Genomic DNA, 15237 nt, shown 5'->3' on the forward strand with positions numbered 1-15237 from the left:
ATTATTTGCATTTGCTCTAATGTTTGAGCATTGGCCTTTTCAACTGTGTGATTTCATACGTTGGTTACTGTGCTGGGACATGCTGCTGACTGACTGCTCCACTGGGCACTTGCAGATAGCAGAATTTTACCAAAGCCCCGCTGAACAATACTATGACATAAGAGTAATGTTTCTTTGCATTGGTGGATCATCATCTTTGCTTTAAAAGCCTTCACAGTAAAGCCTGAGAATTGATATGACCCATATTTCATTGTATCCAATGGAACTGTGTCTATCTGCCTTGACAGTCAACATGCTGTCGTTGTCCGATGTATAAATTTTACATCATGCACAAGTGGTTTTGAGCCCTAGCTGTCTACTTAACAGGTATATGAACGACCTTAGGGGAGTGACTTAAATTATCTGAATCTAGATTTCCTTATGTGTAAAAACAACTTAATAAAAAAACAAACCTTCTAAGTTGGTTGTAGAATTTCAGTGAGGTAAGGCATGTAAAGTGGACATTTAATGAGGTACTCACTACATTTTAGCTATGAACATTAAACTTTTTAAAGTCTCTCTTTGGCAACTTCCTAGGCACCACACAGCCATAGGATCCTCAGATTAATTGTATGTGTTCATTTAAATGGTTTAATTTTTAATTTGGAGCGTTCTTCTTTTGTTTTTATATTGCATGGTTCTGCTCAACCATTATTTTTTCAAGGTAGAAATTATACCTTAATAAAAGTCATGGAGACATATAAATGTGATAACCTGATTTTGTTAGAATAGGATTTTTGCTAGGTCATCACATTTCCGGTATTCAAGAGGAAAATTTAAAATAGACTCTGAAGAGTATAGGGGATTGGCAAGTGAAAAAACAAAAATCTCCTAGTAGCAAGTAGGAGATGTCCTGAAGGCAATACTCTATATTGTCTTTTCTCTTTTAAGATAAGTTTTTTTATTAAAATTGGTTGTATTGTCTCATCAAAGTTCACATCCATCAGGAAATATTATTGGTGATTGAAGACCTACTGCATACAAGACACAAAGGTAGGCAACCCTGGGGCAGGTTTTTCTGTTGGGGAGACTGTGAATTTCGAAGCAGAGGAGGGTGTGGAGAATCACAGCACAGCACAATAAAAGTTCAGTTACAGGCGGCACTCCAGCTTCTCAACTGTCGCGTCGAATGGAGTGTTCAGTCTGAGACGGGAATGACACAGCTTAAAACTGTTTTTCGTGGATGCGGACCAGGGGGTCTGTGGGGTTGTATAGATCTCTTCTTGCCCTCCAGTGGTTTGCAGCCACTGGGCCTCAGTTTGTTGATACGCTGTACATCAATGAGAGGTGCTACCACAATGCTATCAGTCTGTTGAAGGTATTTCCTTTTTTTTCTGTTTCCTCTTCTCTTCCTCTGTCCTCTCCTCTTTTCTCCTCTCTTTTTATTCCTGTAGCAGGAAGACACAGGTAGATGGTAAGGTCTAGTTTCCAGAAAGCCGAGCTTTGCTGGTTTTAAACATGGTATCTTTGGCTATCACTGAGTGTTAAACTCAGGCCCACTCCAAGAATTCTGACATATTTGCTGAAATCTGTGAGCTTTTCGCTTTGGATGTATAGAGGAGGACATGGTCAAGGCGGTAAACAGATCTACCAAAAAAAAAAAAAAAAAAAAGGACCAACAGATTTTTAACAAGTAAGTCCTGAAGGCCAGCAAATAAGACAGCTTTTTTTTTTTTTAATCAACACTGTAAGGTGCTGGTTTACTGTAAAAATAATTGCACTATAATTGGATGTGACTTTTCAAATGTTGTTTTGAGTCTTTTGTTCGTTTCAACATGCCACCAAAATGTTTAGTATTTCGAAGTAGGCCATGAGCACGGTGGTGGAGGATTTGTTGAACAAGAAAATTAGGTGTCATCAGACTAATCGAATGATCTTGTGGTAAACCATCCCCAGCTACATGGAAGAGAGTTGTTATTCAGAATCTGCATTTTGTTGTCATTTCCTGACATTTTAGCCACAATTTATCCTCTTTCACTACAGTTTTTAAACTACATCCTTCCGATGTGTGTCCCAGTTCCCTTTCCCAGTTACATGGCTTTGCTTCTGCACAGTGGCTCTTTGCTGCCTTCCTGCCTCAGCCTTGGATGGAAGGATAACTCCAGCAGATTAAACCATCATGCTGCATCCTGTGTGTGTGGCTTTGCAGCAATACCCAATGCCAGTTCGACGTGTGGTGCCTACTTCACAGAAGCCCATTTCGTGTGAGGCTTGGGAGGAAGTCTTTGCTGTCCTGGATGTCCTTATGCAGTTTAGCAGTGGTGGAAGGGAAAGCATTTCTTACACTCTTGTTATTGATGCTCTAAAGCCTGCAGATCTGACCAAAGGGAGTTTGAGCCTAGCCATGTGGGAAATGTGCAAGGCAGAAGCATCGTCCATATGAGAAGAGCTGGAGATGTCTGGACCCGTCTGGTCAGGCGGTGGGTCTGGCTGATCTTTTCCCCTTTAGCACCAGGAAGTTACACAAACCTGTACTTCATGGACCCAATGAGAAGAAAGAGAGCTCCCTCTTCTGCCCCCCTGATACGACAATAAGCCATACTTTTAATGATGTTTTAAAAGATAGTTTCTTTCTTTCTCTTTCCTTCCCTCCTGTCCTTTCTTTTCCCTTTCCTTTCCTTTTCTTCCCTTTCCCCTTCCCTTCCCTTCCCCTCCCTTCCCCTCCCCTCCCCTCTCCTTTCCTTTTTCTTTTCTTTCCTTTTTTTTTTTTTTTTTTGAGACAGAGTTTTTCTCTGTCACCCAGGCTGGAGTGCAGTGGCGTCCTCATAGCCTGCAGCCTTGACCTCCTGGGCTCAGGTGATCCTCCCACCTCAGCCTCCCAAAGTGCTAGGATGACAGGCCTGAGCCCCCACATCCAACCTAAAAGATATTTTCTGAATCAGGTTTGTACAGCCAACTTACTCTGAAAGCATATCTGAAAATGTTTATAAATTATAACACATTTTATAAGTATGTTATTATCACAAGTAGATAGGTGTTTACTACTTAAGTCTTTGAGTTACCTGGATGCATTTCTTAAACAGAGTTTATAATAAATATTTTAATAGGAAATTACATTATAATAATTTGAACATTTCCCACTTATTGCTTCTTATTGTTATTGGATCAATATTTCGATACTCCTGGTGTTCTGAACCCCATCTGAGCAAAGCCCTGTAGTATCTGAGGACTCTTGACAATAACATAGTGGTAGATTGCATCAAGAATATGCTCTCCGTCTGCCTAGGGTTTCATGGTTTTCAAGTTGCACATACTAGAAAAGTTCTGTAGATAAAGTATGAGAGGAAAAAGGCATTATGTACATTAGTTGAAATTGGCATCATGTTGCCAAACTGGAATAAGCCTTAGGGGAGCTCTGCGTTGAAACTACTCAATTGAACGCTGCAATTTCCCATAACAATTTAAAAGGCCTGCAGGCATGCTAAAGTCGTAGCTGGATCTTCCAGTTAACACTCTGTAACATGACCCCAAAGTCTCATTTACATCACAGCAATTAAAATATATTCCGTATTACACGTTTACTACTACATACTGTAGAAATAATCCAATGAAATGTGGCTATTTTCCAAATACAATATGGAAACCTTGATATGATGCGTATTCACAATTTCTTCTTTCCAAAGTGGTGTCACCATTACACACAGGTAGATACAGGAAAATGGTAATTCTGAAGGGGCACGGGAGTAGGGCAGATGAAAAGGAATGCAGCTTGGCCTGATGAAGACTAGTGAGTCATGACTACTTGGTGACCCATACCAAATTAGATTTGTGGTCTCACCCTGGTTCATGGGTGACAGGTGTTCATTACGCAAAATAACCATTGTAATCTGTGCTAATTGACCCCCTACTGGTAGTTACAAAGTAGAGAGACCAAAATTATGTGAGCACTAAAATCGTACACCTCCTGGTTGCAGAAGTGTCGCCTCTGGACTAGGACAAAATGCCAACACCCAGTTGGGAAAGTGATGGAAATGAGAGTAGCACTCACCTGAGGAAGGTATTTTCATGAATTTAGCGTCTTTTCCTTAGTGCTCCATCCAAATTAAATTTAAAATCCTCCTGGCATATGGATTATAGCTATAACTATTAACTGATATCATAACTATTTTGTAATGAGATGAATATCAAATTAAATTACTTTAAAGCAAAGCCACAGTGGGCAAAATTAGATCATATTTTCTTGATAGTGACTATTGTATTTTGGTAATGCCTCTCTTTGAGGAAACATAGACCAAATTGACTTACTCCAAATTATTGTTGTGGTTTAATGTTTATGGAGTGGCCACAGTTTACTAGCTTACCTTGAAAGTGTGATTTTTAACAATTGTCTAGAATACAGCACCAAGGTATGAAATACAGTGGCAAAAGTCCAGCTTCTCCACTCGGCAAGCAGTCAATGGGAAGCCAAGGAAACTGCCTTGCTGTCTGTGCCTGTAGAACAGTCTCGCCTGCACTCCCCTTTGGTGGTCAGGAAGAGCGTTGGAAGAATCCTACTTCAGCGGACATCTGAGCAGGCAACATTTTTATCTACTGCCTAGGTCCATTTTAATCCTCTGTCTTGGTGTAGAACTACCATTAGTAACAGCATGGAAAAACAATTTAATTGGGCCACTTACTCTAGCGCCTTTGTGTCCACTACTGGGAGGAGCCTCCTTTGAGCAGACACAGCCCCCCTCCTAGGGGTGCTGATCTGGGCAGAGCACAGGCTGAATTGGGCCCCCCCCAGACTCCTCAGCAGGTGACCTGATGCCTGGGTCCAACTTACCCATGAAAACTGTTATAAATTATGCACATATTTGGTTTTTTTGAGACAGGATCTCACTCTGTCACCCATGCTGGAGTCAGTGGTCAGCCACCGTGCCTGACCTATGCATATATTTGTCTTTATGATATAAATCATCTAGGAAATCCAGAACAACAAAGCTATAGGAAAAAAAGTTTCCTATTTTTACTTGACTATTTGGCAGCATTTATGCAAAGTCATAATATTTGAGTTTATGGTGTAAATGCACTGGAGATATCCAAACATTATATTTCTATGAGAGCCTATACTTGGTCAAGCATATTTATATTCCCTGATACTGTTGCATTAAAATGTGTTTAAAAACAAACAATAAGCCAAGTGTGATGTCTCACACCTGTAATCCCAACACTTTGGGAGGCTGAGGCTGGTGGATCATGAGGTCAGGAGTTCGAGACCAGCCTGACCAAAATGGTAAAACTCCATTTCTACTAAAAATACAAAAATTAGACCGGGCGCGGTGGCTCAAGCCTGTAATCCCAGCACTTTGGGAGGCCCAGGCGGGTGGATCACAAGGTCAAGAGATCGAGACCATCCTGGTCAATATGGTGAAACCCCGTCTCTACTAAAAATACAAAAAATTAGCTGGGCATGGTGGCACGTGCCTGTAATCCCAGCTACTCAGGAGGCTGAGGAAGAAGAATTGCCTGAACCCAGGAGGTGGAGGTTGCGGTGAGCTGAGATCGCGCCATTGCACTCCAGCCTGGGTAACGAGCAAAACTCCGTCTCAAAAAAAAAAGTTAGACAGGTGTGGTGGCGTGCAACTGTAATCCCAGCTACTCAGGAGGCTGAGGCAGAAGAATTGCTTGAACCTGGGAGGCAGAGGTTGCAGTGAGCCAAGATTGTGCCACTGCACTCCAGCCTGGGCAACAAAGAAAGACTCTGTCTCAAAAACATAACAAAAAATCAACAACACCAAAGAAGGAAAACATACTGGAAAATGGAACCTTCCGAGTAAGCACACAGACTTCTGGCCAGGCTGGCTGTTTCCCATACCCATTCATACTGAGTCCAGACCCAAGCTGACCTCCACTGTCTCCACAGCAAACTAAGAGACTTTATTTAGTTCTTGGGATGAATCAGACACTCAGACTAAACCCAAAGTCTTTGGGGACGCTGAATCTACTCTGGAACTGATCTATCCCCTAGAGCTTATTATCTACTTCAAGCTACTTCAAGGAGGAAGTGGGGTCTGGGAACTCATCTGTCCACTGAACAGATGCCATGTTGAGACGCTGCCATCACTGAGCGTGAATTTCCCACTTTCCAGGGATCTGTGAGGAAGGTGCCGTTTGGCTGGTTCGTTGCTTTTCAGACTAAAATGAGAACTGTCTGGTGGGCAGTAGACAGTGTATATGTTTATTATAGTAATTTTGCCTACGGGTAACAGAGGCATGAATGACTGCAGTTATCCCTTATTCTCCAAATACTTGGGGGTAGTTACCAGGTCTCCACCTAGTTGTTACTAAAATAAGCCTACCAGCGCTCTTCAGTCTAGAGACTCTTAATCATTTTTATTGCTCCTCTTGAAAGTCCTGCCAGCATCTGCCTGCTGCTTTCTACTACCAAGACATAAATATTTGGATAACATTAGACATGAAATCATTTAGAAATTATTGGTGTGGGAACTATTTTTTTCTCATTTGATTACATAGTCCATCTGAATAAGCACATAAAAATTCAAAATTCAAATTCTATTCACACATTTTAGCAAAATAACAATCTTGTTACAGAAGTATAATCCCTTGCTCTCAGCCTTATAGACTGAGCTTTGATGTATTTTCCCCAAACCAGCTTCTCCAGATTACTTAGATTTAAGCCTAATGATAGCAGACATTATTCTCAGACACTGGACAATGTTCTTGATATCATTATAATAGCCGCCCTTTATCAAATACTCATTATGTTATGTGCCAAAAACTGTGCTAAATGCCTTTAAAAACCTTGTCTTATTTAATCTTCATAATATCTCTATTAGAAAGGTACTATCATATGCCTTTGGATGATTAAAGGTGGTAAACTAAGCCTCAGAGAGTTTAAGTAACCTGTCCAAGGCCATGCGTCACATAAACTGTAGTAGAGTTAGACTTTAGACATAGGTTTGTCTATGATTAAAAAACCTGTTCTATATCCCCTGCTCAGTTGTGTTGATATATATATTTTTTAGTTGAAATATCCAGGGTATGAACTTGTGATTTCAGAAGCATATTTCTCTTTTTTTAAATTCTTAAGTTTTTGAATTGAGATGGGATTTCACTATGTTGCCTAGACTGGTTTCGAACTCCTGGGCTCAAGGGATCATCCTGCTTCAGCCTCCCAGGTAGTTTGGATTACAGGTGTGTGCCACCACACCCAGCTCTCAGAATCATTTATTTCTGTTAGTTGCTGAGGTCTGTTTCCTCTATATAGACTTCAGTGGTTAAGAGGCAGCCTTTCTCCAAATGATGGCAAAAATGTAAACAAGCTGCAAGTTTACAACTTCTCATTAGCAACTCCAATGAAAAGAGTAGGCTCATTCCCAATAGTTTTATCAGATGTCCTGCGTTTGACTTCATTGGTTACATGTTCGTTCCTGAACCAATCACTGAGATTCTGTTCAGGCTGTTCCTGGACCCCAGGCCTAGGGTCTGCTCCACCTATATCCCTTTGTCTCAGTGTGGGGGAAGGGTTTTTTGTTTTTTTTTTTAAGGGAAATACACAAAACAGATTTGTTGTCGTTGTTTTGAGATGGAGTCTCACTCTGTTGCCCAGGCTGTAGTGCAGTGGCACAATCTTGGCTCACTGCAGTATGGAAATTCTCCTCCTCAGCCTCCTGAGTAGCTGGGACTACAGGCATGTGCCACCCCACCAGCTAATGTTTTTGTATTTTTAGTAGAAACAGGGTTTCACCATGTTGGCCAGGCTGGTCTCGAACTCCTGACCTCAAGTTATCCACCTGCCTTGGCCTTTCAAAGTGCTGGGATTACAGGTGTGAGCCACGGCACTTGGCCCACGAAACAAAATTAGTACAACTACCACGGCTGTGATGCCAGAGAGCCTCTCTTCTTTGGCAACTGAACCACACAGGATGAGACACAAGCAAAGGGAAATGCGTCCATGTCCCCCTCTGAAACACATAATATCACAGCAAAGTGTCATTTACATTCTTCTCTAATTGTCTTTTCCCTGAAGAAGCAGCTTGAAAATGTTTCCAGTATCTTTTATCTTCCTGGTCTTAAAGTTTGCACCTTTCTTACTCCTCAGTTGAATTTTACTTGGTTTTTATTTTTGCACCCCCAATCCTGTGACCTCTGCAAATGTAATTATCATGGCATTTTCAATATGACAACCTTCAGTGACTTTGTTAATACGGGATCTGTTGATATCCTGACACAGTTTGTTAAACTCACTGCTGTCATCTCTCTCGCATTCTCTCCCTTATTTTTTTTCTTTTTACGAAAAAAAATTTATTTTTTAAATCTTTCGTTCGAAGGTTTGGAGGTATAGTCCAGTGGATAAGAGGACAGATTTGGTATTAAACTGAAATGTGTTCAAATTCTGCTCAGGTAATTCCTGATTCTGTGACCTTGGATGGGTCAGTTAATCTTCCTGGACCTTACTTCTCTTATGCCAAAATCGAGTTTATAATTCTTTTTTTTTTTAATTGCATTTTAGGTTTTGGGGTACATGTGAAGAACATGCAAGATTGTTGCATAGGTACACACATGGCAGTGTGGTTTGCTGCCTTCCTCCCCTTCACCTATATCTGACATTTCTCCCCATGCTGTCTCTCCCCACCTCCCCACCCCCGCCCCCATCGAGTTTATAATTCTTATTTAGCAAGGTTGTTGTGAGGATTAAGTGAGGTCATATATGTAAAGCACCTGGCATATTTTAAGCACTCAATAAATAATCAAGATTGAAATTAATAATTCATCAAGGAGCTTTTATGTCCACTCTGAAAGATAGGAATATGCCCAGCACTTAGGGAAATAATATTAGCTCTTCATTGAAGAAGCTCCCCCGGTGGCATGCAGACTTCCCAACATTTACTGGGTCAGTGATACCCATCCTTAAGGCACTTTTAAAATATAGCAAGCTGTAGTTGTTTTTAAGTCATCTAGAAAACTTGGTTTCCTCTCGTTATGACTAAAACTTTGAATCTGGACTTGATGCTACACAGGTCTTACCTTTTAAGCAACTTTTCCAAGAAATAAATGGAAGAGCACATATGGGGGTGTGAACTCCAGCCTAGCCACACAACTAGTTGTATGACTTGAACATTTTTATTAATTCTCATAGTTCCTCATCTGTAAAACTGGTAATAACACAAACTTACTGTATTGCTGTCATGCTTGTAGTTCCCAGCACTTTGGGAGGCTAAGGCCCGAGAATTGCTTGAGCCTGGAAGTTCAAGGCTGCAGCGAGCTGTGATCACACCACTGTACCCTCGCCTGGGCAACAAAGTGAGGCATTGTCTCAAAAAAGTAAATAAAATAGAATAAATAGAGGTTATTATTATTGTGTTTTTTATTATGCCTGGCATATCCAATGATGTGGGCATGTTCAGCTGAAGATGGAATGACCTAGTTCAATAAGAATAAGACATCTGGAGTAATATCAAAGTGTCTATTTTTTTTTAACCTAGTGTGTTTGAGGCCATTTAGATACCATAGTATTATCTGCATGACATATAACTGTGTTTCTTACTTTTCCCTCTGTACCAGATATTATTACTGGCAAAATTTTCAAACACCTGGCTCATGCTGAAGTGCAGGTAAATGAAGTAGTGGCCTCGATATTCAGGGTGCCTGGTTTATGCCATCATAGAAATGTGCAAATAGATATGATAGATATTAGTTGATCCAGGCAAACAGACAAATTGAGAGGTATTATCTACACTTTACCCTAAAGGTCTGCAAGCTAGGAAAGCTGCATTTGGCTCAGGTGTATTGGATTCTTGAGTGCCTTTTCCCATCTATTCTAAGTATAGAGACTATGACCTTCTCCCTGTAGTTATTCCTGTGTTTGCAAACATAAACTAAATAACTGGATTAATATATGTTACTAGTGTCTATTAAATTTTCTTTCTATACTTTTTATCAAGAAAAACAGAATCACTTTTAATTTCAAACCATGAAAGTGAATTGTTTTGTTTTTAAATCATAGAATATATTCCCACTTTACCAAGTAAATTAGCCTTATTGTCTTTCTTTTTTTCTTTTTTGATAATTTCCAGTTTTTGTTTCCTCCTACATAGGAATATTTTTGAAATAATTGTAATGAATTGATGAGATTTAAGCCACTTTTCTTTTACCCTAAGGCACTGTTCTATATATTTTCCAATTAAAAATCTTCCAGTATTCACAGTTATTCAGTAGCTATTTTAGTATATTTCCTAAATATACTACTTATATTTCCATATATTTTATTATCTAAATTTATGTTTATCTATGATAAAACAATTCATGTATGATGAGTAGTTTTGAATTTTAAAATAATAAGCTCTCAATTTGTTATTTTAAAAATAACATAAATAGACCGGGCACAGTGGCTCACGCCTGTAATCCCAGCACTTTGGGAGGCCAAGGTGGGTGGATCACAAGGTCAAGAAATCGAGACCATCCTTGCCAACATGGTAAAACCCCATCTCTACTAAAAATACAAAAATTAGCTGGGCATAGTGGCACACACCTGTGATCCCAGCTACTCAGGACGCTGAGGCAGAAGAATCACTTGAACCCAGGAGGCAGAGGTTGCAGTGAGCCGAGATTGCACCACTGCACTCCAGCCTGGTGACAGAGCAAGACTCCATCTCAAAAAAAATAAAATTAAAAAATAAAAATAACATAAATATACCTTTACCATCATTAAAATATTCACAATATATTACGTAAAAATGGGTTACAAGATTATTCGTGTTAAATGTATGTATACACACATTCGTATATACATATGACATATGCATGGAAGTCTGAAAAGGTGAGCACCAAAAGGCTAGGAGGGCAATTTTTTTTTTTTGGCTTATCTGCATTTTCTAGTTTCCAGAAGGAAAAAATATTACCTGCTTCATACATATTAAATGGGGGGGAAAAAAAGCAAATATTGGGAATGTATTAAACAGTGCTTAGGGGATGGCCTCTTGTTTTCTCTGTCTCAGGAGAGTTTCCTCTTTACTCAGCTGTTCAAGCCATTCTTAAGTCTTTTTTTTTTTTCCTCACCCTCATTTTCCCCATCACAGTCATGCTGTTGCCACCTCTAAATATCTCATATCCATTCATTTTTCTAAATCTCCACTCCACCCCTTTTCCCTATTTTTCTCTTTAGCCAGAGAGATCTTTCTAAGCAAAATGTCTGATTTATACAATTATAAATAAATAGATTTTCTTTAGCTTTTGTCTCCTTTTTCATATTAAAAGAGGGCAGGCATTGTGTGTTGTGTATTTCTCCATTCCCACTGCTTCTCACAATGTCCTGTAACCATGACAGCTGGTAGCATCTATACAAGTATGATAAATGAATAAGTAAAGAAATTAATTGTCACTATGCTTTTGCACAATTTCATGTCTATACATATAGATCTACTGCATTCTTTTGATTCACTGCACAGCGTTCCTCTGTCTGGTTTTGTCTTGCTTTTTCATCCAATGTGACAATCTCTGCCTTTTAATTGGTATGCGTAGATTATTTATGTTTAACGTGATTATTGATACAGTTAGAATTCTCTTTTTCATTCATTTACTTTTAACCTATTTGTCATTATAGTTAAGTGTGTTTCTTGGAAACAGCGTCTAGTTGGATCTTTAAAAATAATCCAATCTGAAAAATCTCCACATTTTATGGAGTTTTTAGACCATTTATATTTAATGTGATTATTGACCTAGTTAGGTTTAAGTCTATCATCTTTGATTTGTACCATATTTTCTGTGTTCCATTTTTCTCTTTTTCTACCTTCTTTTGATTAATTGTATGTTTTTATGCTTCCATTTATAAAAATTCTGTTATCCCTTTTGTGACTATTAGTTATAACTATTTGCTTTGTTGTTTCAGTGCTTGCTTTAGGGTTTAAACTATATATCTTTAATATAACATCATCTACTTTGACTTGATATTAGATCACTTTACATACCTTGTAATAGTATACTTCTGTATCTCCTCTCTCTTCCTGTATGCTATTATTGTGATATATTTTAATTACACATGTTATAAATGCTACAGTACACTGGTATGATGAGTGCTTAGTTATCTTTTAAGGAGATTTAAAGAGTAAGAAAAATATCTTGTACTTACCATTTTCAAGTGCTATTCATTCCTTTGTATAGGTACATATTTCTATATGATTTTGTTTTTATTTTGCCTAAAGGACTTCTTTTACATTTTTTGTAATGAGAGTCTGCTGATAATTAGCTTCTGTATGTTTGAAAAGGTATTTATTTCACCTTCATTTTTGAGAGATATTTTTCATGGGATATAAAATTTTAAGGAGAGCTTTTTTCCTTTAGGTACTTTAAAGATATTTTTCTACTGTCATTTTGCTTACATTATTTCCTTTGAGAAGTTCTGTATGTGATATGCCTTTTCCCTGTGTCTGCCTTTAAAAGATTCTCTTTATTACTGGTTTTGATTAATTAATTATAACCAAATGCCCTGGTATAGGTTTGTTCACGTTTCTTATGTTTGGGTCTTGTTGAGCTACTGGCATATGTAAGTTTATAACATTCATCAAATAATCCTCAGTTATTATTTCTTCACATGTTTTTCTGTTCACTTCTGTTTGTCTTCTTCTTCAAGGATTCTGACTACATATATATTGGTCTCTTAAAGTAGTCCTGTGTCTCATGGATGATTTGTTTATATATTTATCTACCCATTCTTTTTCTGTGCTTTATTTTGTGTAGTTTCTATTACCATTTTTGAGTTCACTGCTCTTTCCTTCTGTGTTGTCTAATCTGCCATCATTCCTATTGAGTGTATTTTTAATTTCAGACATTGAAGTTTTTCTCTCGAAGTTTGACTTTAGCCTTCTTTTTAGATATGCCATGTCTCTAATTTTTTGAATGTAAGGAATACAGTTACAATAACAATTTTTATATCCTTCTCTATGAAATTCTTACACCAATATCAGTTTTGGGGAGTTTCAATTGATTGATTTTTCTATTTATTATTTTCCTTCTTCTTTGCATGACTGGTAATTTTTGATTGGATGTCACACCTGGTGAATTTTATCTTTTTGAATGCTGGATATTTTTATTTAATGTTTTTAAGCTTTGCTATTGTGCATTTAAGCTACTTGGAAACAGTTAGATCCTTTCTGGTCTTGCTTTTAAGTTTTGCTAGGTAGAACTAGAACTATGTTTAGCCTACTGCTAATTATTCCCCACAACTGAAGCAGGGCCTCTCTCAATATATTGCCCAATGAAGTATGAGGTGTTTCCCCCCACCCCAATCTGGCTGCTGGAAACAGACACTATTCTTGGCCTTGTGTGAACCCTGTATACTTACTTTACGTATAATTCAATGGTCCTTTAGAGGGAAAAATTTGCCCCAGGGACATTTGGTAACATCTAGAAATATTTTTGATTGTCATGACTGGGGGTACTACTGGCATCTAGTGGGTAAAGGCTAGGAATACTGCCCAACACCCTACTACAAAATGCCCCCACTCGCATAAAAAAGGAATTTTTCTTTCAAGAAGGTGAGTAGTGCTGAGGTTGAGATACCCTGCTATTGTCCTCTCAGATTATTCTTCCTCTGCCTGCCAGTGGTCTCCGCACACACGTGTGCCAACAGTACTATGTGGAACACTTCCGAGGGACCCTTTGCAGATCTTCGGGATTCTTTCTCCATGTAGCTCTCTTTTGTCCAGCACCTTATCCTGCAAATTCTTACCACCCATTCTATAGGACCCAGCTTCACCTCTAATTGAAAGAGTCTGCTGTACTCTTCTGGGGTCTCCCTACCCATGTTACAGCCTGGAAATTTGCAAGGCAGTAAGCAGGTGTAATCCATGGCACAGCTTACTTGTTTCTCATCTCTCAGGATTCACTGTTCTTCACTGACTGATGTCAATGGCTTGAAAACTGTTGTTTCAGTTATTTTGTCCTTTTGCTGTTACTGTTTTAGATAGTGGTATAAATCCAGTTTTTGTTATTGCAATCTTGGCTGGAAGCAAAAGGTGGCTTCTTACTTATTATTGCTATCAAAAATTATCTTTATTTACTGTCACATGTAAAGAAAACAACCTGCCCAGTTCGAACCTTCTCAATCACTATTCATTATATTTATTTTTCTCTGTCTCTGTATCTTCCCAACAAGCCTCACATTTTATATTCACAGTAGATTCCCTTTTTAAAAATATTTCCTTTCACAGTCTTTGTAGGGTGTTTTTTGAGATGGGGTATTACTCTGCCCCTTAGACTGGAGTGCAGTGGCACCATCATGGCTCACTGCAACCTCCACATCCTAAGTTCAATCAATCGTCCCATCTCAGCCACCCAAGTAGCTGGATTACAGGCATGTGACATCATTCCTGTTTTTATATTTGCTTTGTTTTTGTAGAGACAGGGTTTCAGCAGGCTGGCCTCAGCTTCCTGGGCTCAAGCAATTTTCCTGCTTTGGCCTCCCAAAGTACTGGAATTACAGGTATGAGCCATTGTGCCTGGCCTTGTGTTTTAACTTTTTATCACTAACATGATAGTTAGATTATCCTGTGACCTACTGTTTGAAACTATAAGCTCAAATTCCAGTTATGCTTGAATTTAGCACTACCAAATAAATAACCATAATATGATTTTATTTTTGTACTTAATATTTTAATTTTTGATTTATAAATTTGCCTCAGGAAACACAATTTTTTTCTAAAATTAACAAAAGCAATTGATGTTCTCAATTATTCTAACTATTTAATAAAGGAAATGCTTTGAAATTCTTACAGTATACAAAGTTGTATTTACTGTTCAATTAATATAACTGGTAATAAATCATAAATACTAACTTATTAGTGAAAATAGGAATTGTGAGTAAGAAAAGGTAAAAATTTCTTGATATTGTATACAAAGAATTTAATTTAGTTCTTTAATCTAAAATGTGTTGGTATAAATTAGTGTTTCTTTGAAGTCTCGTCATTTCGGGGATGAGCTTTTCCAGACTCTAATAAAAATAGGGGGAGAGTCTATGTAGAGATAGTCAAGGTAACATTCAAGGATTTGTAATTTGTACAGAAAAGAGATAACAATGGAAGCATGAGTGAGTTTGATTTACAGATTATTTAATCTTTTGGGTTTGAATGTTTGTTTTTATTTCAGTCTCTACATAGATATATAACCTCATGGAATTTTAAAACTATGATTTATTTTAGAGATGTTTGGTAAATTGTAATCATTGACATCAGGGTTTTCATGATACAAAAATTACAGTTA

General features: G+C 38.2%; 1 protein-coding gene across 17 annotated transcripts in view; it reads left to right on the forward strand.

Annotated features, from left to right (window-relative positions):
* Nucleotides 1-15237, forward strand: part of TENM3 (teneurin transmembrane protein 3) — a 2726163-nt gene that overhangs the window by 2222391 nt on the left and 488535 nt on the right. The window contains exon 1 of one of the 17 annotated variants that reach the window (XM_074396664.1): nucleotides 14440-14461. The exons of the other annotated variants lie outside the window; for them this stretch is intronic. The gene's annotated coding sequence lies outside the window, so the exon portion shown is untranslated. Of the gene's footprint in view, nucleotides 1-14439; nucleotides 14462-15237 lie in introns of those variants that run through there. 17 annotated transcript variants of the gene reach the window in all.

The sequence above is a fragment of the Saimiri boliviensis genome, chromosome 3 (genome assembly GCF_048565385.1).
Source record: "Saimiri boliviensis isolate mSaiBol1 chromosome 3, mSaiBol1.pri, whole genome shotgun sequence".
Classification (NCBI taxonomy): Eukaryota; Metazoa; Chordata; class Mammalia; order Primates; family Cebidae; genus Saimiri; species Saimiri boliviensis.